Raw genomic sequence first — 21,712 nt, 5'->3', positions numbered from 1 at the left:
TGATGCTTGATATGAGAGATAATCAGACTCATCAGGTGATTGCTTTTGCCATTAGGTAGACTGATAAACTTCAAAGTAATTAGCATCTATAATTGCAAAGCTGAAATCTGAGAGATGTTGGTGACCTGCCAAAAGAAAACAGTTGGCACCAGGCTTTGTGAGTTGCCCTTCATCAGTAAGCTTCACTTTAAACAGCGAAGTCCACCCTGCCTGTACCTGAATTGCCCTCTTGAAACAAGTAACCAGTGTCATCTTTCTCTTGAATTGGCTGGCACTGCTGTGATATCAGTTATCACATGATATTCCAAAAGGTAATTGTGATCTCTAGCTTCAAGGTGTTAGCAATCCACTTGGAGAAAATGAAGTTCGATATTAAGCACCTGGCAGCTTCTATCATAACTGGAATGAACAGAAAGGTCCTTAAGTCACCTGGAATATCACTGAGTATTGCATAAATGTTACTCAGTATGTAAACTGGGTAAGAAGTCATAAAACCTTAGGGTTCACAAAGGCAGAGCTTAAACTATCAAAGCTATCAGGACATTGGGAATTGTTTAATTTACTCGTTTTATTTCATAAATGAGGAAATTTACCACCATTTGTGTGGGAAGGGGAAGAAGGAATTGGAGCTAGAGTCTTCATCATCCAGTTTGTTTTAGGGAACTATAGAAGTAAAAGGACGCTTGAGGAACATCAGCTATCTGAGAGATGCCATGCATTTTCTAAATGTACGTTATGTTGCTGCAGATAAATCCAAACTCTTCTGGCATTGCTTCATAAACCAGTATCTCAACCCTTAGAAATATCAGAAACCAACAGAGAGGTCATAAAATGCAGTAGCCCCTCCCTTCCTGTTTTGCTCTAACCATATCCTAGTCAAGTGCCATCGTCCACTGGCTTCTCTGATCCCATGTTCACGTTGTCCTCATTGACTGTGACCTTCCTAAGGCACCATTTCCCTTCCAAAAACAGTCCAACAAGGCAACTTATAGCCTACCTGCTGTAGACTGCATATTTGTGTCTTTTGTGAATTCTGAGCCCCAAATGTGATGGTATTAGGAGATGAGGCCTTTGGGAGGTGAAACTAGAGTCCTCAAAAATTGGATTAGTGTCCTTATTAAAGAGAACCCAGAGAGCTCTCATACCCCTTGTGCCGTGTGAGGACACAGCGAGAAGATACAGTCATCTATGAACCAGGAAGAGGGTCTCTCACCGGACACCGAATCTGCTGTTGCCTTGACCTTGGACTTCCCAGCCTCTAGAACTGTGAGAAACAAATGTCTGTTGTTCAAGTCCCCCATCCTATGGTATTCTGTTATAGCAGCCTGAACAGACTAAGACACTACACATGTTTTTCTCATAATGTTTCTCCCCTCTCTCCATCCTGACAATCCGTTTCTCACAGTTGCCCTGTATCATTATTATCAGTTCTGTTTTTGGCATGGATAGTGGCAAGAATCCAAGGGTGTTGGGAGTAATTAATGTGTTCTCTATTGGATCTGTGTCAAGTAGAGAATAACAATTATTCAAGAGAACAAAATGGTACAATCATCGAAGTTATGCAGTGGTGACCATGCCTGTCTTTACCTTGTAAACCTTCTCCTCTAGCGTACCTGATCACCCTGGGTACATACATGGGGAGGGAAATAGCGGGTCCAGGGAGTCAGTCTTCCAGAAGGAAGAAATAGAAAATGGCTCTGACATCACTTCCTAAGAAAGACCTAAAGCTGCTGAGCATGGCTAAGAGAATGTGATTTTCCTGAATGACCTGTTGAACAAGTCTCATTACTCCATAAGCTCTCTATATACAGCCAGAATATAATTCCTTTGCCAGCCCTAAGACAAGCTGGTGGGATAGCCTGACTCTCTCTCCCTCCTTCCACCTTCCAACTGCCAGATATTATTTTTGTGTGTCTTTTCTTTTCCAAGGCTGCCTTTGATGTTCAGCATAGCCTGAGCTTACCCAGAGAAAAATGTGAGTGAGGAGAAGCCCTCACAGAATCACCGTCCTGAGTCCAGAGCCTCCAGGGAGGGGCCAGGCTGCAAAGCTTAATAAGGAAAGAGCCATCTGATATAATTTAAGGACAGAATTCACACCAGCCTGGATAGAAAGTGAAAATACAAGTGTGCTGCTTCTCAGTGAGAATAGAAAACATTGGCACAAAAAGTCTTGTTTTCTGGTTAAGGAATTAAGGAAAAAATCAAAAATGAAACCTAGAGCTGAGTGACCACATCATAATTCACTCATTTGTACATGATGAAGAAATCACCTGTTTTAGGATTGAGACATTCTCAAAAGTAACATTAAAGTACTGAAAATCGTTAGGCATTGTTCTTTCTAGATAAAGATGAGGCTACTGAGCCACCAACAGCGGTCAGAAAGGCTTTCAGCAGTGAGAAAAGATTTGCAATGTAAAAAGTCAGAACTGTTTGAAAGGGCTGACCTATATCTGTGAATCAGGGAACATCCCGTGGATGTTGTAGCCTCATGAGTAGGAATTTTCAACCATCATCCCTGCCACACCAGTTCCCACCCTGACACACTCAAAAACAAGGACATGAGTTTGACGAAACCCAAAAATGGCTAGTGCTTGATGCCTTCTCCACACTCCCAAAAAAACAGCTTTTGCCTTGGCAATCTCTCAAAAAAATTACACTCATGTAAGTGATGAAATCAGATATGGAAATACACACACACGCAATGTTGTATTAAGACTCACAAAGAAAATTATTTATCTAATTTTTAAACTAAATATTCTCAAAAATAATCTCAATATTTCTAGATTGCCATTCTCTAGATAATAATAAGTTGTACAAATATGTACCATAGCATAAACAGAAGTTAAATGTATTTTACTGGTAAAATTTTAATCAAGGGGATGAAGTGCTTTTGGCTATAAGGGAGTGGTTTGATGAGACTCATCCTCGGCCAAGAACAACTGCAAACCTGTATTTAAAAAGAAAAAACTGTTTGAACATTACAGAAAGAAACCAATGCTTCAAGACTGGAAGATTCTAGATCTTGATTCCTTGAGGCTTCAGCAGAGATTCTAGAGAGACGAGACACACTTTGAGGTGAGCCCCACAAGCCTTTGGAGACTAGGCTGATTTTTGTCACAGAGCATGGGAGCAAAACAGAATACAGTGGTGTCTGGTTTACAGCACTCTCACTGCACTGCATAGATAAAAATCAAAGTTTTAATTGAGGAAGTTAGAAAATATCTGGAAATGAGTGACGTGTGAAATGTAGAAAGAGTAGTGCTTAAAGGGGTAATTTTAAAGCCTCAAATACATTTACTAAAAGAGGGAGAAAGAAGCTGAAAAATCAGTGATCTAAGCCTCCAACTCAAAAGTCTAGAAGAAAGAATAAATTAAACATAAATATAAAGGAAGAAACGAAATTGCATTTTTTTTAAAAAGAGCAGTATAAATGAAATAAAAAACAAATATTTAATAGGGAAAACAAAAAAGGCAAAAGTTGGTTCTTTGAAAACACTAATTTAATTTATAAATCCCCAGCAATATTGACTCAGAAAGAGAGAGGGCAGGGGGGACAGCCCAGTGGTGCAGTGGTTAAGTTTGCACGTTCTGCTTCAGCGGTCCAGGGTTCACCAGTTTGGGTCCTGAGTGTGGACCTAGCACCACTTGTCAAGCCATGCTGTGGCAGGTGTCCCACATATAAAGTAGAGGAAGCTGGGCATGGATGTTAGCTCAGGGCCAGTCTTCCTCAGCAAAAAGAGGAGGATTGGCAGCAGATGTTAGCTCAGGGCTAACCTTCCTCAAAAGAAAAAGAAAGAAAAGAAAAAATGGAGACCAGGGAAATATTAGGAACAAATTACTAATATCAGGAAAAAAGGGAACATCACTACACACATTAAAATATAGTAAGCGGGATCATGAACAACTTAATATCAGCTAATTTCATAAATTAGATAAATAAATTCCTTGGGGAAAAACCACAACTTATTAAAACTGATACAAATGAAGAAATAAAAAATGTGAGTGATGCTATTGCATGTGAAAAAGATTGATTTCAAAATTAAAAACTTTCCTACAAAGAAAACTCTAGGTCCAGATGCTTCAAGAGAATTGCTCTAAATACTTTAGGAAGAAATAATTTCAATCCTGCACAAACTTTTTTAGAGTCTAGCTATAGGGGGTGTATTTCCCAACTCGTGTTATGAGGTCATCATAATCTTGTCAGCAACATCTGACAAAGACATAAAAGAGAAAAATTACAGATCTTTCTTATGAACATAGGCATAAACATACTAAATAAAGTAGTAGCAAATTGAATTCAACAATATGGAAAAGCATAACATATCCCCACAAAGTCAGGTTTAAACCAAGAATGCAGGGTTGATTTATCACTCAAAAATGAACCACTGTAATTCACTACATTAACAGAAATAAGGCAAAAAGCATGTAGTTGCTTCAATAAATGTGAAAAATGTAAATAAAAACATTTACAACCACACATGATTGAAACAAGACAACAACAAATTCCTCTTAGCAAAATAGAAATAGAAGGAAATATCTTTATATGATAAAAAGTATCTTCAAGAAAACTTATAGAAAGCATCACTTGATGAAATATTAAAAAATTTCTTCCTGAGATAAGGATAACTCAGGAGATAAGGATAGCCCTGTTTCAATTTCCATTTAATATTCTCCTGGAAGTTCTGCCAATGCAATAAGGCAAGAAAAAGAAATAAAATATTTATGGATTGAGGAGACATGAGAATGTACATAGAAAATACAAAAGATAAACTATTAGAATCAATAAGGGAATTTATCAAAGTCAGTAGATACAAAGTCAATATACAAAAATAAATTACACTCATAAAATATCAACAAATAATTAGAAAATAAAATTAAAAATCAGTACAATGTTATTTACAATAACATCAAAAACTTAAGTATCTAGGATTATACCTAACAATAGTATGTAAGAGGGAAAACTAAAAAGCATTATCACAAGGAATTGAAAAAGACCTAAATTAATGTATCATATACTGTGCCCATGAATTAGATTACAGTAGTGTAGGAAAGCCATTTCCCTCCAGATTGATCTATAAATTCCATGTACTCCTAATCAAAATCTCAACAGGTATTTTTATGGAGTTTGAGAAGCTGATTTAAATCAATGTGGAAATGTTAAAGACCAAGAATTGTCATGATGACCTTGAAGAAGAAAAACAAAGTTGGAAGACCTACAACATCAGATATTAAAACATATTTATAGTTATTGTATGTTTAGTATTGATTAAAGGATAGACAATAAATTTATTGAGCAAAATATTCTAGAAGCAAACCCACATATATACAAATACTTCATTGATGACAACAGTGTCATCATAGCAGTGGAAATGATAGTTTCTTTTGCCTCTTCTCTCCCCAGTGAATAGGATAGCCACAAAGGGGGAAAAAAATGAACCTTGAATCCCACTTCACTATCTTATATCATATATAAAAATCAATTCCAGATGGAATAGATTTCGATATGAAAATTCAAACAATATATTTCCTGGAAAATTATATAAAGGAATATATTGTGAGCTTAAAATAGGCAAAGAGCTTTTAAACACAACACAAAAACACTATCCATAAGAAAATGATAGATAAGTTGGACTTCATCAATTTAAGAACAGCTAAACCATTGAGGCTAGCCCCTTCTACATTTTAGAAGAAGCTAGAATATCCAACTTTAAAGATTCATGACATTTAAAATTTTCAAAAACCAACATATGGATAAATTAACCATATCTAATTATCAGAAATCTTGTGATCTAAAAAATAAAACAATCAAAACATTAACCATTTCAACAACACGGAGTCCCTCAACAGAGATGCAAAAAACAATCACTTGGTTGTAATTCAGTTAATCCTATTTCAAATGATGCAATAATGGGCAAAGAATTAAGTCTGTTCCACAGAAAGCATTTTAACATCAAAAGTGGTTTAAAAGGAAAAAGTTAATCAAAATGTCTGTGAACAGCTAACTTCACTCTTTTTAGTTAGGTTTTTCTGAAGCACGGTTTTGATAGAAGTAACCCATTGAGATACAGCTTGAAACAGGAACTAAGTAAACATTGAAAGACCATTAAGGAAAAAGCAAGTGAGTGTATGGAACATGCACAGAGTGTTCTATCCCGGAGAACTAAGACCAGAGGAAGGGAGTCAGTATTTATAACGGAAGTTAGAGCTCTATTCTCATATCATTACCTATAGTTAATAGATCAGGCTATTAAACTGTGTGTGTGTGTTGGGGAAGGGAGACCTAAGTCCAAGAGTAAGAATAGAACGACAGCAACACCCTGCCATGCAGAAGCCACGAGTTATTCAAGTCCATAGTATAAATAGCTCCCAAAAGTGAGACTGTGAAATTTTTTTTAAAAGCCTTCATGCCCTTCCATTATAAAGCAAAAAGACCGAGCTGCAAAATGATGGGTCCAGCAGGTAGGACTGGCTATATAATGTGTGAGGCCCGGCGCAAAATGAAGATGCAGAGCTTCTTGTTCCAAAATTATTGAGAGTTTCAGCGCTCAGTGACAGCAGAGCATTTTACCAAGTGCAGAGTCATTCTGGTAGCTGGGCCCTGAGTGACCGTCCCCTGACGCTGACCCTGTTAGCAGGCAGACTGCGCCAAAAGATCAGGCTTTTCTTCCACACTTGCCTACAGGGAAAATCACACCATCAGCAGCCGTGTCTGTGAAGGTTTGGATTCGATGCGCTTTTCCCGTGAGGTTAAACAGGGAATAGTCTCTTCACAGTGAGTCTTACTGTGTTTTTACTGTTGAAAATGATAGCTTGCCGATTCAAAGCTGTGATTTTCAGAATACATTCCCATTTCTGTTTCCAGGCTTGTGGTCCTTAGACTGCCCAGAAAGAAGGCATTGTGTATGTGATGATTTTTTTTTTCATGCCCCAGTAAGCTTTCAAACTGGGCCAATCAGAAATGACGCATGTGCACATAGTATCTAGCTTGCTTTAATTCCATCAATTAATAGAGAGAGCGAGACATTATTTAGAATATTTAATACAAAGAACAAAAGAATGCCATTACATGAAAAATGTAAGAACTAGTTTCAACTATGTGCTATTCCATCCTGCTTTATCTACCCACTTTATCAGTATGGATTTCTTCCAAGAGATAAATCTTTCCATCAGAATTTTTTTGTGAATTGTTAGTCCATGTCCTGTCAGGCTGTGTATCAAAATTGCAGGTGAATTTTCCCCTTTGATTCTGCTAAACTGTAAAAGGGCTTGAAAAGAAATCTTAGATGTTTTGTTCATTCTAGGCACTGAAAAACTGGTAAAAATACTTTTTCCCCGCTAAACACAAAATATCCATCTCCTGATATGTTCCTCTAATGCTATGACAAAGCATAGATCTTTGTTTTATCCAAAGGACATAAAATGTGCATTTAAAGTTATGCTTCAGGGTATAGTTTGCTATTTCTGACCATTTAAGAAACATTTCCAGAATCGATATCTACTCCTATTTAGATTTCTTGGAAGGGAAGAATGAAATTGAATATGAGAAAATGTGACTCATAATGAACAGTAAGAAAGGGATATTTATGCTTTATCTTCTGCAGTCCATCCTGTGAAATAATAATGAAGCCAGGGAGGGATGATAACGATCACTTCCTTTAATGTGCTGGGGAACCACCGTCTCTGATGGAGAAACCACTAAGGAAGAGAGACTGTCACAGGCGGAAGCGGAGCACCCTGATGCATAATTTAGGGATAGGATGTTGCGGGAGGGACTTCATCAAAATGTGTACAAAGTGAAGAGTTTAGCGCTATTTAATGTGAAATTAGTACTCGTGTTAGTTGGGGTTTTCAGGAGAGCACAAAGAGCATCAGCAGACATTTTGGATTATTCTACCTCTTAAACTGCCATCTTTCACTTTGAAATCTTTTCAACATTGGATATTTGGGTTACTGCATTCCTACCGTACACACTTTTCTTTCATACCATTTGATAAGCTCAGAAAACAAAAGCCTCTCTCTACCCACTTGAGGACCTTCCATTGCATCCTGAGAGTCATTTTGCGTTACCGTTCCTTTAACCAATTCACTTCCCTGATGCTGATCTTCTTGGTCTCTCACCTGGAATATTTTAATGACCTTGATTGCCCTGGCTCCATCCAGCTTTCTCTTCCTTCTGATCTGTCACTCAGATAATTTCTAGGTTCTCTTTCTGAAAGGCATATCTCATCATGTCACTCTCCTGGCTTACAAGATAAAATCTTGGCTCCCCCGTAGACTCAAAGGAGACCAGTAGAATCTAAGGGGCCAAGGGAGTGGAGGGAAGCCTTGGCCAAGTCCATGTACATTTAATTGCCCACCCCACCCCAGCCCACCAAAGGCTAACCCCGGTGCTCATCGGTACTCAAAATCAAATTGAATTGTATTGTCTTAGACTTAGAGGTTCTTGGCTACACACTCTAACTAATCTAGCTAACTAGCTAATATAACTAGTATAACTCTAATCTAGAAATTGCTTACTCTTTCTGAGTTGTACCTGGCTTACCACCATCTCTGTTCTATTCCAAGGGAACACACTCCCCAGGAAAAAAAGATTCCGAGCTGTGCCAAGGACAAGGTGGAGTTTTAACATGAATATCAGGTTGGCCCTCAGGGGAAGGAGATAAAGCAGGCTGCTTGGACTAGCTCATATTCTGGGTGTAGTCTAAGGGGCATAGAAGTCCAAAGGTTCCCATATGATCCAGGCCAGATCAGCAGGTTCAGGTTTTCCTTGGGATTTGTAGTCAAAGCCCATACAAACCAACAGTGTGTTTGACTGAGATGCTACTTCTGCTTATGCCACTAGGAATCCAGAGTAAATTCCTCTTTATGAATTTGGGGATTCAGAATCTGGACATATCTTTCCATCACAGTCTGCTAATACAGATGATTTATATCACATCAACCCACAGTAGCAATTTGAATCATTTTCCGTAATGACATCGGATGAATTCAGTGAACAAAGAATGGATACAACCCAAAATGAGAAATCACATTATCCATAACTGATTTTGTGGGATTTATTTTTTTTCAAAATCAGATATTTAATATAGTACTTCACATTAAGGCCGAGCAGAAGGATACTAAATCTTTGAAAGATCTTAACAAATTATGTAAACATCATTTTATTTGCAGTGTAGAGCCAAATATTTCCTATTAACGAAAGATTCTTTACCAAATTCCCATAATAAAGCCGTTGATGGTATTTTCTAAATGAACTGAGCCGCGTCAGTCCTCAATACACCACTGTCGCCTTGTAGCCTCAGGAGATTTTTCATATTCCACAAGAGATTTCATCTAAGAACTAGTCTTTTAACAATTATGTCTTTCTTAATATTTTAACAACTTTACAGGCCTCTTGGGGTGCAGTGTTACACTGAAGCCTCTTCAAGCTTCACAAAAATGGATATAAAAACTCTCAGAACTATTCCCAGAAGCAGATGAATCCTTCATGGGAGGAACTTCGATCTTGTGATCACACGAAACATCATTTTCTTAGCATCACATTAGGATTTCTGTTGTAAACCAATGTCTTTGTTTGTTTACTTTCTCTCAACACAAGAAACTAAAAAATGAAAATTAAAAGAAAAAAACCAACCTGTAGTCTCTAGTAGCAACTGAATAGCTGACAATAAGAGGACTTCATACCACAGGGATACTGGTTTTGACATGAAACTCCTCCGTCAGAATGTGAACGCGGATCCAGAACATGAACAGATGCCGTTTCCCCTGACGCCTTTTGGCGAGACTTCACAAGGAATTTGTTTTCATCAATTCAGTCACTTAAAAATGAATAAAAAGCTAATGCAATTGAGGCAGCAGAGCTCACAGTTCTGACAAATGGATAAAATGTTCCGTTGCTCAATTTCTAAAAAACTTTACAAATGGTTTTGACATCCTCCTAAGTGTGCGTGCACGCTCCACCACCAGGAAATCCAGCTCCAACTTGTTGCTTCCAGAGCTCCTTTAATCTCTCCTCCCTCCTTCTGGCATGAGTGTGTTTTCCATGATGGCAGTGTGAGCTCTTATAAATGAAGGTGCTGACATCTTCACTCGTTTCAGGGCCTTCTTCCTGACGCCTCAATATTTTTGGAAAACACGATTGCCAACCCCTGTGACCACAGAAATCATAAGATGGACTTTGGATTTAAAAGTTTGACCAAAGATAATTCTAGGCTGTGATGAAAAGACTCAGTCCCATCACAGCTCCCTTTCAAATATGTTTGCTAAGATCCTACTAAGGCAGCATTTACTGTCCTAAAGGTGCATAACAATGGCTACAGAGAACAAAATGCTCAATTTCTTTAGGGCTATGTTTTGAACAGCTAATTCTGTTGGGTGTAAGAGTCAACAAATGCAGATAGTCCGAGAATAAAATTCTATCCAGTACCAATATGAAAATAAAATGCAATTAATTAAAAATGTATGTAGGAAAGAACAGATTACAGGCATATTCTGGGTGTCCACCTTGATCAGACTGAGATTATCAGGTCAAGCCCTCACACGTCCTGTTTGCATTAAGACTCTAAACGTTTCTGAAATATACCATGAGGAGAATTCAGGGAACTGATAATCACTGTGATCTCTGAGAACATGAGGATCACTGAGATTAACACCCTTGAACTGACAAGAGAGGTAAGGTCTACCCCCCAGTAGGTGCCCTAGACTGTGTGGAACTCACTCGGAGATAAGAAGAGTCAGAGTTCATGCGTTCCCTCCTGGGCCTGGTGGTGCAGCACTTTGCAAATACACACTGCCCCAGGCCCTGGGGAGTCCCCCCTAAATGGTTTTAGGTAATGGTTTATAAATGGAAAGAACAGGGTGGCTTTGGCGGTAAAACGAGGCTTAGTGGAGTGACAAGGGTACAAATAGAGCAGTGGCAGCGACCTAAATGGCCCTGGTACATGTAGCACTCCTGTGCTTCACCAGTGGCATGCAGATCACTCAACAAGGCCACTGAGGGGCACCCTTTGAGTGGGGGCAAAGGGAGCCCTGGGGACAAATGTCTCTATTCTGGTTCTAGGCCATTGGATAATAGATCAATGGCAAATGGGCACTGGGGACAGAAAGGCTTTGGCGAAAGGATTAGTGTGGAGAAGGACGAGTAACCACATCTGAGGGTAAAAGTAATCCCACTGTCTCTGGTGCTTAAATGGCATGGCTAGATTTTTTCGCTTTACTTCAGAGCCAAAATAGTGAGGTTAGGCAAGAAAGGAGCATTAAGACCACATAATTTGAAGTTTTAAAATATGGTTTCCTCAGAAAGATTAATAAATGTAAAAATGTAGATTTCTCTAGCGATCATAAGACCTTAAATCTATCCTTGGTTATACCTTGAGAATGTCCAGTATAATTTTCAAAGACTCTTTTCAAGGAGAGTTTCCTTTTAAAAGAAATTTTTTGGAATACCGTATATGTGCAAGACACTCCAATAGGTGCTGGGATTAATGCCTCAGACCTCATCCCTATGGCAACTTCCACATCAAGTCAGTTAGCAAGACCTTTTAATTTAGCATCATTACTATCGCTTCAATCAGTCCACTTCTTCCTTTCTCCACTCCCATACCTTAGCTTAGGATAGGGTTTACTAACATTGGCGCAGTTGATATATTGGATAGGATAATTCTTTTTTGTGGGTGGCTGTCCTGTATATTGTAGAATGTTTAGCAGCATCCCTGGACTCCACCCAGTGGGTGCCAATATCACCCACTCCCAGTTGTGACAACTAAAACTGTCTCTAGACATTGCCAAATGTTCCCTGGGAGGAGGGGCAAAATCAACCCTCACCCCCATCCCACTGAGAACCATCATCATTTCACTGCTGAATTACTGAAATAAACTCTAAACTAGTTTCCTTTATTCTTATCTTCTCCTCCAGTTGGCCGTGCATATTATGGGCACCTCCATTTACTAAGCCACTTCTAAGCATGATACCACCTCGTCCTTCTTTACAAACAGAGCAGTGGGGGTCCAGTGGAGCGATTTGCCCACGGTCACAGAATAAATAGGAGCCAGAATTCAAAACCAAGATCTGACTGAATTTAAAAAAACAAAACAAAACTATTTTTAACCCATAAGCAATATTCTCCAGAGTGTTTATTCTAATGTTAAGAACCAAATATGTCTTTCTCAGATTGAACTCTTTTCATGGCTCCTCCCAGCCTGCATGGTGAGCCAGGCTCTTCAGTCTTGGACCTTAGTCACTTCTCCACCTCCCTTTCTCACCTCCACCCCCATTTCCTGTCATATACTCCTATTCCACTGACCCTTGTGCTTTTCCTCAAACCTCTGTGTTCTTTCTGGCTTCTGGGATTTTCCTCATGTTCCTCATCTGCCTTGAAAGTTTTCTCTTCATTCATCTCTTATCTAAAACCTGCCCATTCTTTACAACTTAAATCAGGCACCATCTTCCCATGAAGATGGGACATCCTCAGTCTGTGTTAGGGGTACAGTCGCTGCCTCTCCATCACATCCTCCACTTATTGCTATTACGTCCCTCACCACACTGCATCACCCCAGGGTCTCACTTGTCAAGGACTGCACCATTTAACTATTTATATGACCTTGGGCCATATAAAATCATGAAACCATCCTGCGCCTCAGTTTCTTTACCTGTAAAATGCGGATAATAATAATAGCAGCTTAGTTAGGTTGTTGCCAGGATTAAGTGAGTTATATTAAGTGTTCAGAAGAATTCCTGGCAAGTATGCATGATGTATATGCATCAATTATTATTATTTGAATTCCAAAAATCTAGTATACTCCTGGCACATGTTGGAAACTCAAAAATCATTGATTAAATAAAGAAATATTTTCCATATAACTTCCAGGGTAATCCTTCAGTTGAAGTTTAATTGTACTGAGGCATAATCAACTTTGTGTCACCACATTGTTGGGACAGAGCTCATTAGCTCAGACAAGGGTTACAGGCTGATTAGATCTGCAGTGGTGAAGCAGATTGTCATTCCTTATGCCCCACAGTGAGTCAGGCAGAGGCAAGAAGCTTGGGATGCTGCATTCCATACTCCAGACCCAGAGCAGTTGATTTCTAGAACTATTGCCACAGAGAAAAATCAAAAGCAGTTCCAGTGGCCTTTTACCTCACTTATCATGTGTACTGTTCCCTTTTTTCTTGCGGTTTTTCTGCTTCTTCCACTCCCCTCCTCCATTTCCTGGGAATCATTTTTTTCTCTTTTTCAATTTCATGTCTTCACTCTCCCTTCTTTGAGAATAGATCTTTCTGTGGCTCCCTTAAACAGAATCACTAAGTCTTAGTCTGAACAATTTTTTAAACATAATTATTATTATCAAACAATTTCGGGATTTTCCTCACCTACCTTGAAAGTTTTCTCTCCAGTCATCTCTTATCTAAAACCTGTCCATTCTTTACAACTTAATTCAGGCAGCATCTTCCCATGAAGTCTCCGCTAACATCCTCCATCTGTGTTAATAACATAATTATTATTATCAAACAATTTGCTTCCCTAAACTAAAAGAAAATTGTGAAAATGTTACTATGGACAATACCATCAAACTATTCACCAAAGTGCCTGAAGCGGGAATTGGCCTGGAGCTCCCAACTCACTCAACCTCGTGAGAAAGATACTTTTCTGCTTATTTTCTGATAAAAATTTTTCTATGTTTCTCATGGAAGATCAATTGTAAGCATACTTTTACAGTCAGTATTATTTTCCATCATTTGTTGAACTCGCCACTGGAAATGGCATAGACAAGTTTTAAGGAATGATGCCATTTAAATGCAAATCAAAGTCCCTAAATCTTACATTGATCCATTCTTTCCCATAATATTTTACTGACTTTCTTGATGTGCCAAATAAAAGATCGCATTGTCCTGTGTTAAAAGAACTTTTTCTTCTGAAAACAGAATTGTACACTTGGGAGATGGATTATGATTTCCTTGGGATCAGTAATTCTGAATTTTCAGACTTTGGTATAACTGAAATCTTATTTTTAACCAGATATTAACATAGTTTATGGCATTAAAATATATATTTTATTTATTAAGAATTCTTTAAAAAATTTCCATACCAAAATAATTTATTATTTGAGCCAATGCTTGCGAGCTTCAAGTTATATAAATGCACTTTATCCTTCATAATGAAGGATGGTCTTGGCTTGATTTAGAGAAATATAGAGCATATTGTCACAACGATCTTATAAGCAATTCTGTTTTTTTGTCACATAAGAAAGCGTTGTACCAAATCCCTTATAGCTGCTAGACCCTTTTTGAATTAAAAATTGGCTTGAGTTTAGCTAGTAGTTTAGTAACCGTAAAACTTATATGTTTATCTGCTGCTATAAACACATGAAGTTGGTGTATATATATATATAGTGTATGCATATATAGTGTAGTGCCCAGTGCACACACACACACATATGTGTATATATATATGTGTGTGTGTATATATATATATATACATATATATATACATTTTCTTGAATTAGAAAACATCTTTTGTTGTTGCGTTTATTTCTAAAGCATTGTTGATCTATACTGAGTAGTAGCTTTCGTTATTTTTGTGTCCCTTAGAAGCACGAGGAATGGGTTGATTTGATAACTATATCTGCATACATAAAACATAGCTGCTATTGGTGATTGAGGATCACACCACGACAGCAGCCACCATTGCTATTAACATTAATTTTAACCAGTAAAGAAACTGAAAGTACAAGTGGGAATTGAACCTCAGTGATGAGAACATAAATACTTTAGCCTTTACCTAGCTTCATAAGCCTTAGATACACACAAATGAGGATCTGTTCATTCTTTAAACAAATATTTGCTCAGCACTACTAGGTACTGGGCACTACACTAGGCATTGAGGATAAAAAGACTACCACCGACTCTTTTCCTGCCCTCACATAACTTGCAGTTTCTCAAGACAGACAGTTACACAAACGGAGTATGATATGGGCCCTATGTTCTTGTGGGATATCAGAGAAAGTTTCTCAGAGGAAATAACCTTTGAGCTGACATCTGAAAGATAGATAAGACTTGACTAGTAAAGTTTGAGGCAAGAAGGAGAGGAGCCAGGCAAGGGGAATAGGATATATGAAGATCCAGATGCAAGAGACAACACGGAGCCTTAAAGGAACTGAAAAGACTTTGGCATGACAGTAGCACAGAGTGTTATGGGGAGGGGCTGGAGGTGAGGTAGGAGGTACAAGTAGGAGATGGGCCATGAAGAGTCTTGGAAGCCATGTTAAGTTTTGACTTTGTCTTTGGAATACTGAGAAAATTTATAAATAGTTTGAACTTGGAGAATGGCACAAATTGGAAAATTAAGATTTACAGAAGATCATTTGGGTTTCAGTATGAAAAATGGATAGGTGAAGGTTAAGAATGGACCCAGTTATGTGGCATTTTCAGGGGTCTAGGTGAGTGACGGTGATGGCATGGTTTAGGGTGGTGGCAGTAATGCTAGAGAGATGAACAGAATTGAAACATAATTCTTTTATTTACTATTTATGGACCTGGTGATTAAGTACATAGTGAGAGAGAAGTCACAGACGACCCCCAGGTTTCTGGCTTGGGTAATAGTGCTACCATTCACTGGCATAAAAACACTAGAGGACACAACATTGAGAAGATGATGGGTCAATTTCTGAAATGTTGAGTTCAAGGTTCATAGATGCCTCTGGGCAAAGTGGCGAAGCTATCCGTAAGAAGTTGGCTATGTGGCTTCCGATGTCAGAAAATAGACCAGACTTTGAAATATAGATCTGGGGATATTTTAAAAAGCTGCTGAACAAAATCCACGTTCTCTCTTCATGTTGGGCACATAAATAGACTATATTTCCCTGTATCCTTTGCAACTGGATGCTGCTATGTGACTGAAATCTGGCCAGTGGAATGTGAGAAGAAAAATACCTACTTATGGTCCACACCTATAAAAACCTCCCAGGTGCACTGGTCCATGGTCTTCTTCCCATGCTCTTTCTGTTTTCAGCAAATGTCAAAGATGGCAGGACCTCTGTCAGCCTGAGTTACTGAACGACTGAGGAGGTGCCCTCCTGCTGACCTTTTCATCTACCCAACCCTACTACAGGAACAATATGTAAACTGTATTATGATGGAGGAATTATATGTTTAGGGGGTGAATTTGTTACAATAATGAGGTTACCATAACTGATTCAGGAGCCTTCTGAACAAAGACAGGTGCGGAATAAAGATCTGAAACCTCAGATGAGATTGTCCAGGGAGAGGATTGTCTCAGTTTTTGATTGCTGCTGTAACAAATTATCACAAACTTAGTGGCTTGAAACAACACAAATGTATTATGGTTCCATAGGTCAGAAGTTCGAAGTTGGTTTTACAGTGTCAAGGTATCAGCAAAGCTGTATTCCTTCTGGAGGCTCTAAAGCAGAATCCATGTTCTTACCTTTTTCAATTTCTCTAGGTTGCCAGCATCACTCCGACCTTCGCTTCTATCACCATATCTCCATTAGCGACTCTCCTGCCCTCCTCTTTCCCTTATGAGGACTCTAATGATTACATTGAGCTCACCTGGATAATCCAGAATAACCTTCCCATGTCAAGGTTCTTAATTTAATCAGATCTTCACAGTCCCTTTTGCCATGTAAGGTAACATATTCACATGTCCTGGCAGTTAGGATGTGGACATCTCTGGGGAGGGAGCTATTAGTCCACCTACTACAAGATGTGGAAATGGCATAGGAAAAGCACTGAAGACAACACTTTGCATAGCATCTATTTAAAAGATATGAGCTGAGGAAGAGGAAACAGCAAGGACCATTAATGAACATATAAAGGCATGGGGAAAAAAAACAGGGATTTCTCTGACATGGAAAATATGAAAGAAAGTATTTTAAGAAAGAGGGAGAACTCAGTTATGTTTTTATCAGTGAGAAATGCAGTAAGATAAAGACTTACAAGTGTCCTTTGAATATAGCTACAAGGAAATTATTAGTGGCCTTTTAAAGATCTATTTGAGGGCCCTGGCCCATGGCCAAGTGGTTAAAGTTCCACATGCTCCGCTTCGGCAGACTGGGTTGTGGGCTCGGATCCTGGGCACAGACCTACTCCACTTACCAGCCATGCTGTGGCAGTGTCCTATATACAAAAAACAGAGGGAGGTTGGCACAGATGTTAGCTCAGGTGAATCTTCCTCAGCCAAAAAAATTTTAAAAAGATCTGTTTGAGTAGAGTAGTAAGAATGAAGGGCTAAGTTGAGTCGTGCCTGGGAGGAGGCACTGTGGAGATATCAATAAAGACAATTCTTTCAAGAGATGGGATCTGAATTGAAAAAGAAAACTAGGGAGAAAACAGTGGACAGGAGAAGGAATTAGAAACAAGCCCCCCCCTCCCCCGACCACCATTGGAAATACATATGTATATTCAAATGTGCCAGTGGAGAGGGAGATATTAAATATAAAGAGTAAGATGTAATAACTACATGTAAGCCCCTAGGAAAAAGGAAGAGACTTTCTTTCATTTTAACTGGAGAGAGAAGAAAAGGGTAGAGTTGTATATAAGTATATTGAAGGAATTACTGTCTACTTGTTTTCTCTGTGAAACAGAAGATCAGAGGCTGATAGCAAAGGGGAGCTGAGGAGGGAGGGGTTGTACTTTTGAGAGGCTTGGCATCGTCTGAAATATCACATGGAATGAGAGCAAGTTGATCAGGAAAAATACGTTAGTGCTGTCAGGGAATGCTTCACCAAGATTAGAGACATAACTCTATGGGGGACAATCCTGATCACTGTGTGACTTTTCTCTTAAAATGTCAATGAGCTGAATGCAAAAGCAGAGAAGGTAGTTGTTGGATTTTGTTTGTGGGGTTTTCTTCCACCCAGTGTGTTGGGAAGACAGTAGAATTAGAGGTTTTAGAATACTGGTAAACAAAAGGATGAAGTGATGTCAAGGGTGGGGAGCTAAGTGAAGAAAGGAGAGACCTAATGGGGAGAGGGACAAGGAACTCTAAAATAAAGATATTAAAGAAGTCAAAGAACTGGGATATTGGGAACAATAATATAAAAGAGGGATATGGTCGGGAACACGTGGTTAAGAATGAGTGTGAATGCTTTATTTGAGAGGCAGCCCAATCTGGATGTGACGAGATCTAGGGTGTAGCCATGGAGCAGAGCCTGAGTGAAGGAAGGTCCTTGAAGGTGAGGCACGCATGGAACCATGAGGCAAGGTTATCATACTGAGTCATCCAGAATGATATCAGGCCTGAGGTATGGAGAAGATGACTGTTGGCCAAGTGTTAAGATCTTCTAAGAGATTTATTGACCATATTATCAATAAACAGGCAAGAAGAGAAAACTCAAAAGCTGCCCACAGAGGCAAAACACATTTAAGCAATGATCTGAATAATTCAATTAAAACTCCTTCCTATGGCTTTTTAGGAAAAGGAGACTTGGCTTGCATTAGCCCAGAGGAATTCATCCGACAATTTACAATGTGCCAAATCATTTTTCCTGTCTTAATAGTTAGCAACTTGCAGGCCACCGCTGGTCCCATTGGCCTTCGAGCCTGACAATGAATTAACGCAAACCTACTGCCAATGAAAGTTCACAAGAGAATGCTGGCAAATTTCTTCTTCTGTTACATGGGTCATATTGTAAAGGAAGGGCTGTGGAGGACAGAGTTTGGATTAGAGAAGGTGCAATGACACTAGCAGTATCGCTGCCCCAGCTCCGCATTTTGCCCTCTGAGCTGCAGAGGAATTGCTCGCTCCCATCAGCAACCCAGCCCCATGATTCAGCCCTGTCATAAAAGAGTATTTTCCAAAACAACTACAACACCTTGTACTGTTTAATGTACTCTGTAATGCAAGATAAGCTGGCACCTTCTTTGCCCTCCAGGAGTGACCAACTGTGTGCCTATTTTTAGCTGCCTAAAATAACAGATTAAACCATTTAGTTTAAACTTCTACTTGATATGAGCAATGTGCGAGTAAATTAGTAAGTGCTTTTATATGATGTAAACAGGGGGATTCTTAAGAAAGAGCCCAAGAAGAATATCATTATCCGTCTTCCAATTCAGGGAATTACAGCCTCTACTTACTGACTCCCTGCCACGTACTCAGAACTGAAGAAAACACAGAAACAAGGTACACACACTGTGTGTTCACTGAGCGTGCTTGTAGGCTTGTTTGGAACGTATATAACATATATGGAATATTCATAAAATATAACATTTTATCAACTATCAAAATCATTTGAAATAAATGATGTGTATTATATGAGGGAAGGGCTCTGTTCACTCAAAGAGCAGTGAAATATGGCTCCTGTTTTTGTGTGGCTCAGTGTCTGGGGTAGGGAGGGAAGCTGTATGCACGCAGGTAAACCATAGAATGCTTCCATAAGTCATATCAGAGACTTATGGGGCCGAGAGGAGGGGTTCCTCTCAGGAGAAGTTAGGAAGTTCTCTCAGAGGAAGTGATGTTGGAACCAGGTCTGTGGAAGACATTGTGGAGCTCTGCTAAAGGGGATGGAGGGAAGATGAGCCACCAGCCCTCCGGGTTTGAGCCTTCTCCCAAGTTGTTTTCTCTCACTAACATCACTCTAAGTGAGTCTTCTGCTCAAGAATCCATATTTTATTACATACTTTTGGAACTAGAAGGAAAAAAGAACTTCCGAGATTCTATGATTCAGAGATTCAGCAGTGAAAAATGAAATCCAAAATTAAAAAGTGCATATTGGAGCTCATCCAGCTCATAAGGAGAAAACTGGGACTAGAGAAATCAGTAAATGCCTGCAGAATAAATGATCACACAGTCTACCCAGTGCTGGGACGGAATCTGTAGTAGAAGACAATAAAACAAAGTGATAAAGGCAAAAGTTCAACACTGAACAGTATTTCTAATGGTTATGACAGTGCTTATTTTTATTACCCTTAGGTTTCTGCTTGACGCCATTCAATGCCATAGTAATTAAACCAGACATAACTTAATTCTAGCAGGCTTTATTGTCCTGTTTCCTTGCCCAAATATTCTGTGCTTGCTTATGATATTTTTGAAATTGCAACTGAGTCATTTACCTTGGGTGGGGACCCCAGGCCCACAGTGAGCAATTGTTTATTGGGAGGGACAGTCAAGGCAGAGTCATGCTCCACAGTGAAACCTCTGCTGTCTCAGAGGCTGACAATCAGGATTTTACTTTTTTAGTTTATCGGACAAAGTGAGAAGCAGATGTATCAGAACTTAAAAAAAAAGTCTCCGATGACCCAAATTTTCCAAAATGAGGAAATCTGAGCCTCGCTTACTGTAAGCCAGTAATAGTCAAAACTGATGGGGCTCTACAGATGTCGGGGATAAATGTGAATATTTTAAAAGGGGTCAGAGTGACTCTGGTTTCCGGTCCTATGTGTAAGGAGTTTAGAAGTTGACACTTCTTCCTAACAACAAGTAAACATCTGAACAAACTGAAAAATCAACAACTCCTCTTAGATCCACTAGAGAAGTGAGGTCACAGGGCAAACCACCGTCCTCAAAATTGGAAAGACAGACAAATACAGAGAATCATAATTTACTGGAGAAGAAATTCATAAACAGAAACCTCCATGGGAACCAGTGCAGGAATACGGAAACCCGAACTATAAGTGATGGATTGCTGGAGACTGAGGGCGAACACCTCTGAGAGTTAAAAGTTTCCAGGGAACGCAGTCACAGGGGAGCCCCCATACTTTTGCAAATTTTACCTCCAGGGCTCTACCAGGTCCGCACAGTGAATGTCAGAGAAGAACTGCCTTGGGCATCAGGTAGGGAGAGGAAAAAAGAAACTATTTTGAAATACCCAGAGCATTCTGTTCTTTTTAATGAGTCTTGCTCTCGGAAGAAACAATTTTTACTAAAACCTAACCTGCTGGGATTTTATCAGAGCGTAACCTACCAGGGGTAAGAGAAATATCCAACTCTAGCTCCCTTTCGCCATCCTGTCCCATGTAAGGATGAGCGGTGGGACTGAGAAGCACTGGCAAAGTCCATAGTTCAGGGGTACAGGCTCACCCAAAGACTGAGATCTAATCATAGGACTATAGAATGTGGCTCCCTCCTGCACACGCTACTGCCGCATTACTAAAGCCCTATTTGCTGAAGCTCCTTTTACCCCATACATCATGCCCTCCTTTCAACAAAAATCTTACAAGGTATACTAAAAGGCAAAGAACACAGTTTGAAGAGACTGAACAGGCATCAGAGCCAGAGTCAGACATGGTAGAAATGTTAAAATTACCATACCAGGAATTTAGAAAAAAACAACCTACAATTAATATGCTAAAGGCTTTAATGGAAAAATAGACAATATGCAAGAATGGATGTATCATGTAAGCAGAGAGATGGGAATTCTAAGAAAGAATTAAAAAGCAATGCTAGAGATTAAAAAACACTGTAAACGAAATAAAGAACATCTTCGATGGTCTTATTAGGAGACTGGACGCAGTTGAAGAAAGAATCTCTGAGTTTTAGGATGTGACAAGAGAAACTTCCAAAGAATGAAGAACAAGGAAAAGACTGAAAAATAGAACAGAGTATCCAAGAAATGTGGGACAACTGCAAAAGCTATAACACGCGTGTAATGGGAATACCAGAAGAAGAAGAATCAGATAAAGGAATGAAAGCAATAATGATTGAGAATTATCCTAAATTAATGTCAGACACCAAACCACAGATCCAGGAAGCTTAGAGAA

The sequence above is a fragment of the Equus asinus genome, chromosome 11, assembly GCF_041296235.1.
Source record: "Equus asinus isolate D_3611 breed Donkey chromosome 11, EquAss-T2T_v2, whole genome shotgun sequence".
In the NCBI taxonomy this organism is placed as follows: domain Eukaryota; kingdom Metazoa; phylum Chordata; class Mammalia; order Perissodactyla; family Equidae; genus Equus; species Equus asinus.
This window is presented reverse-complemented; position numbering follows the sequence as displayed.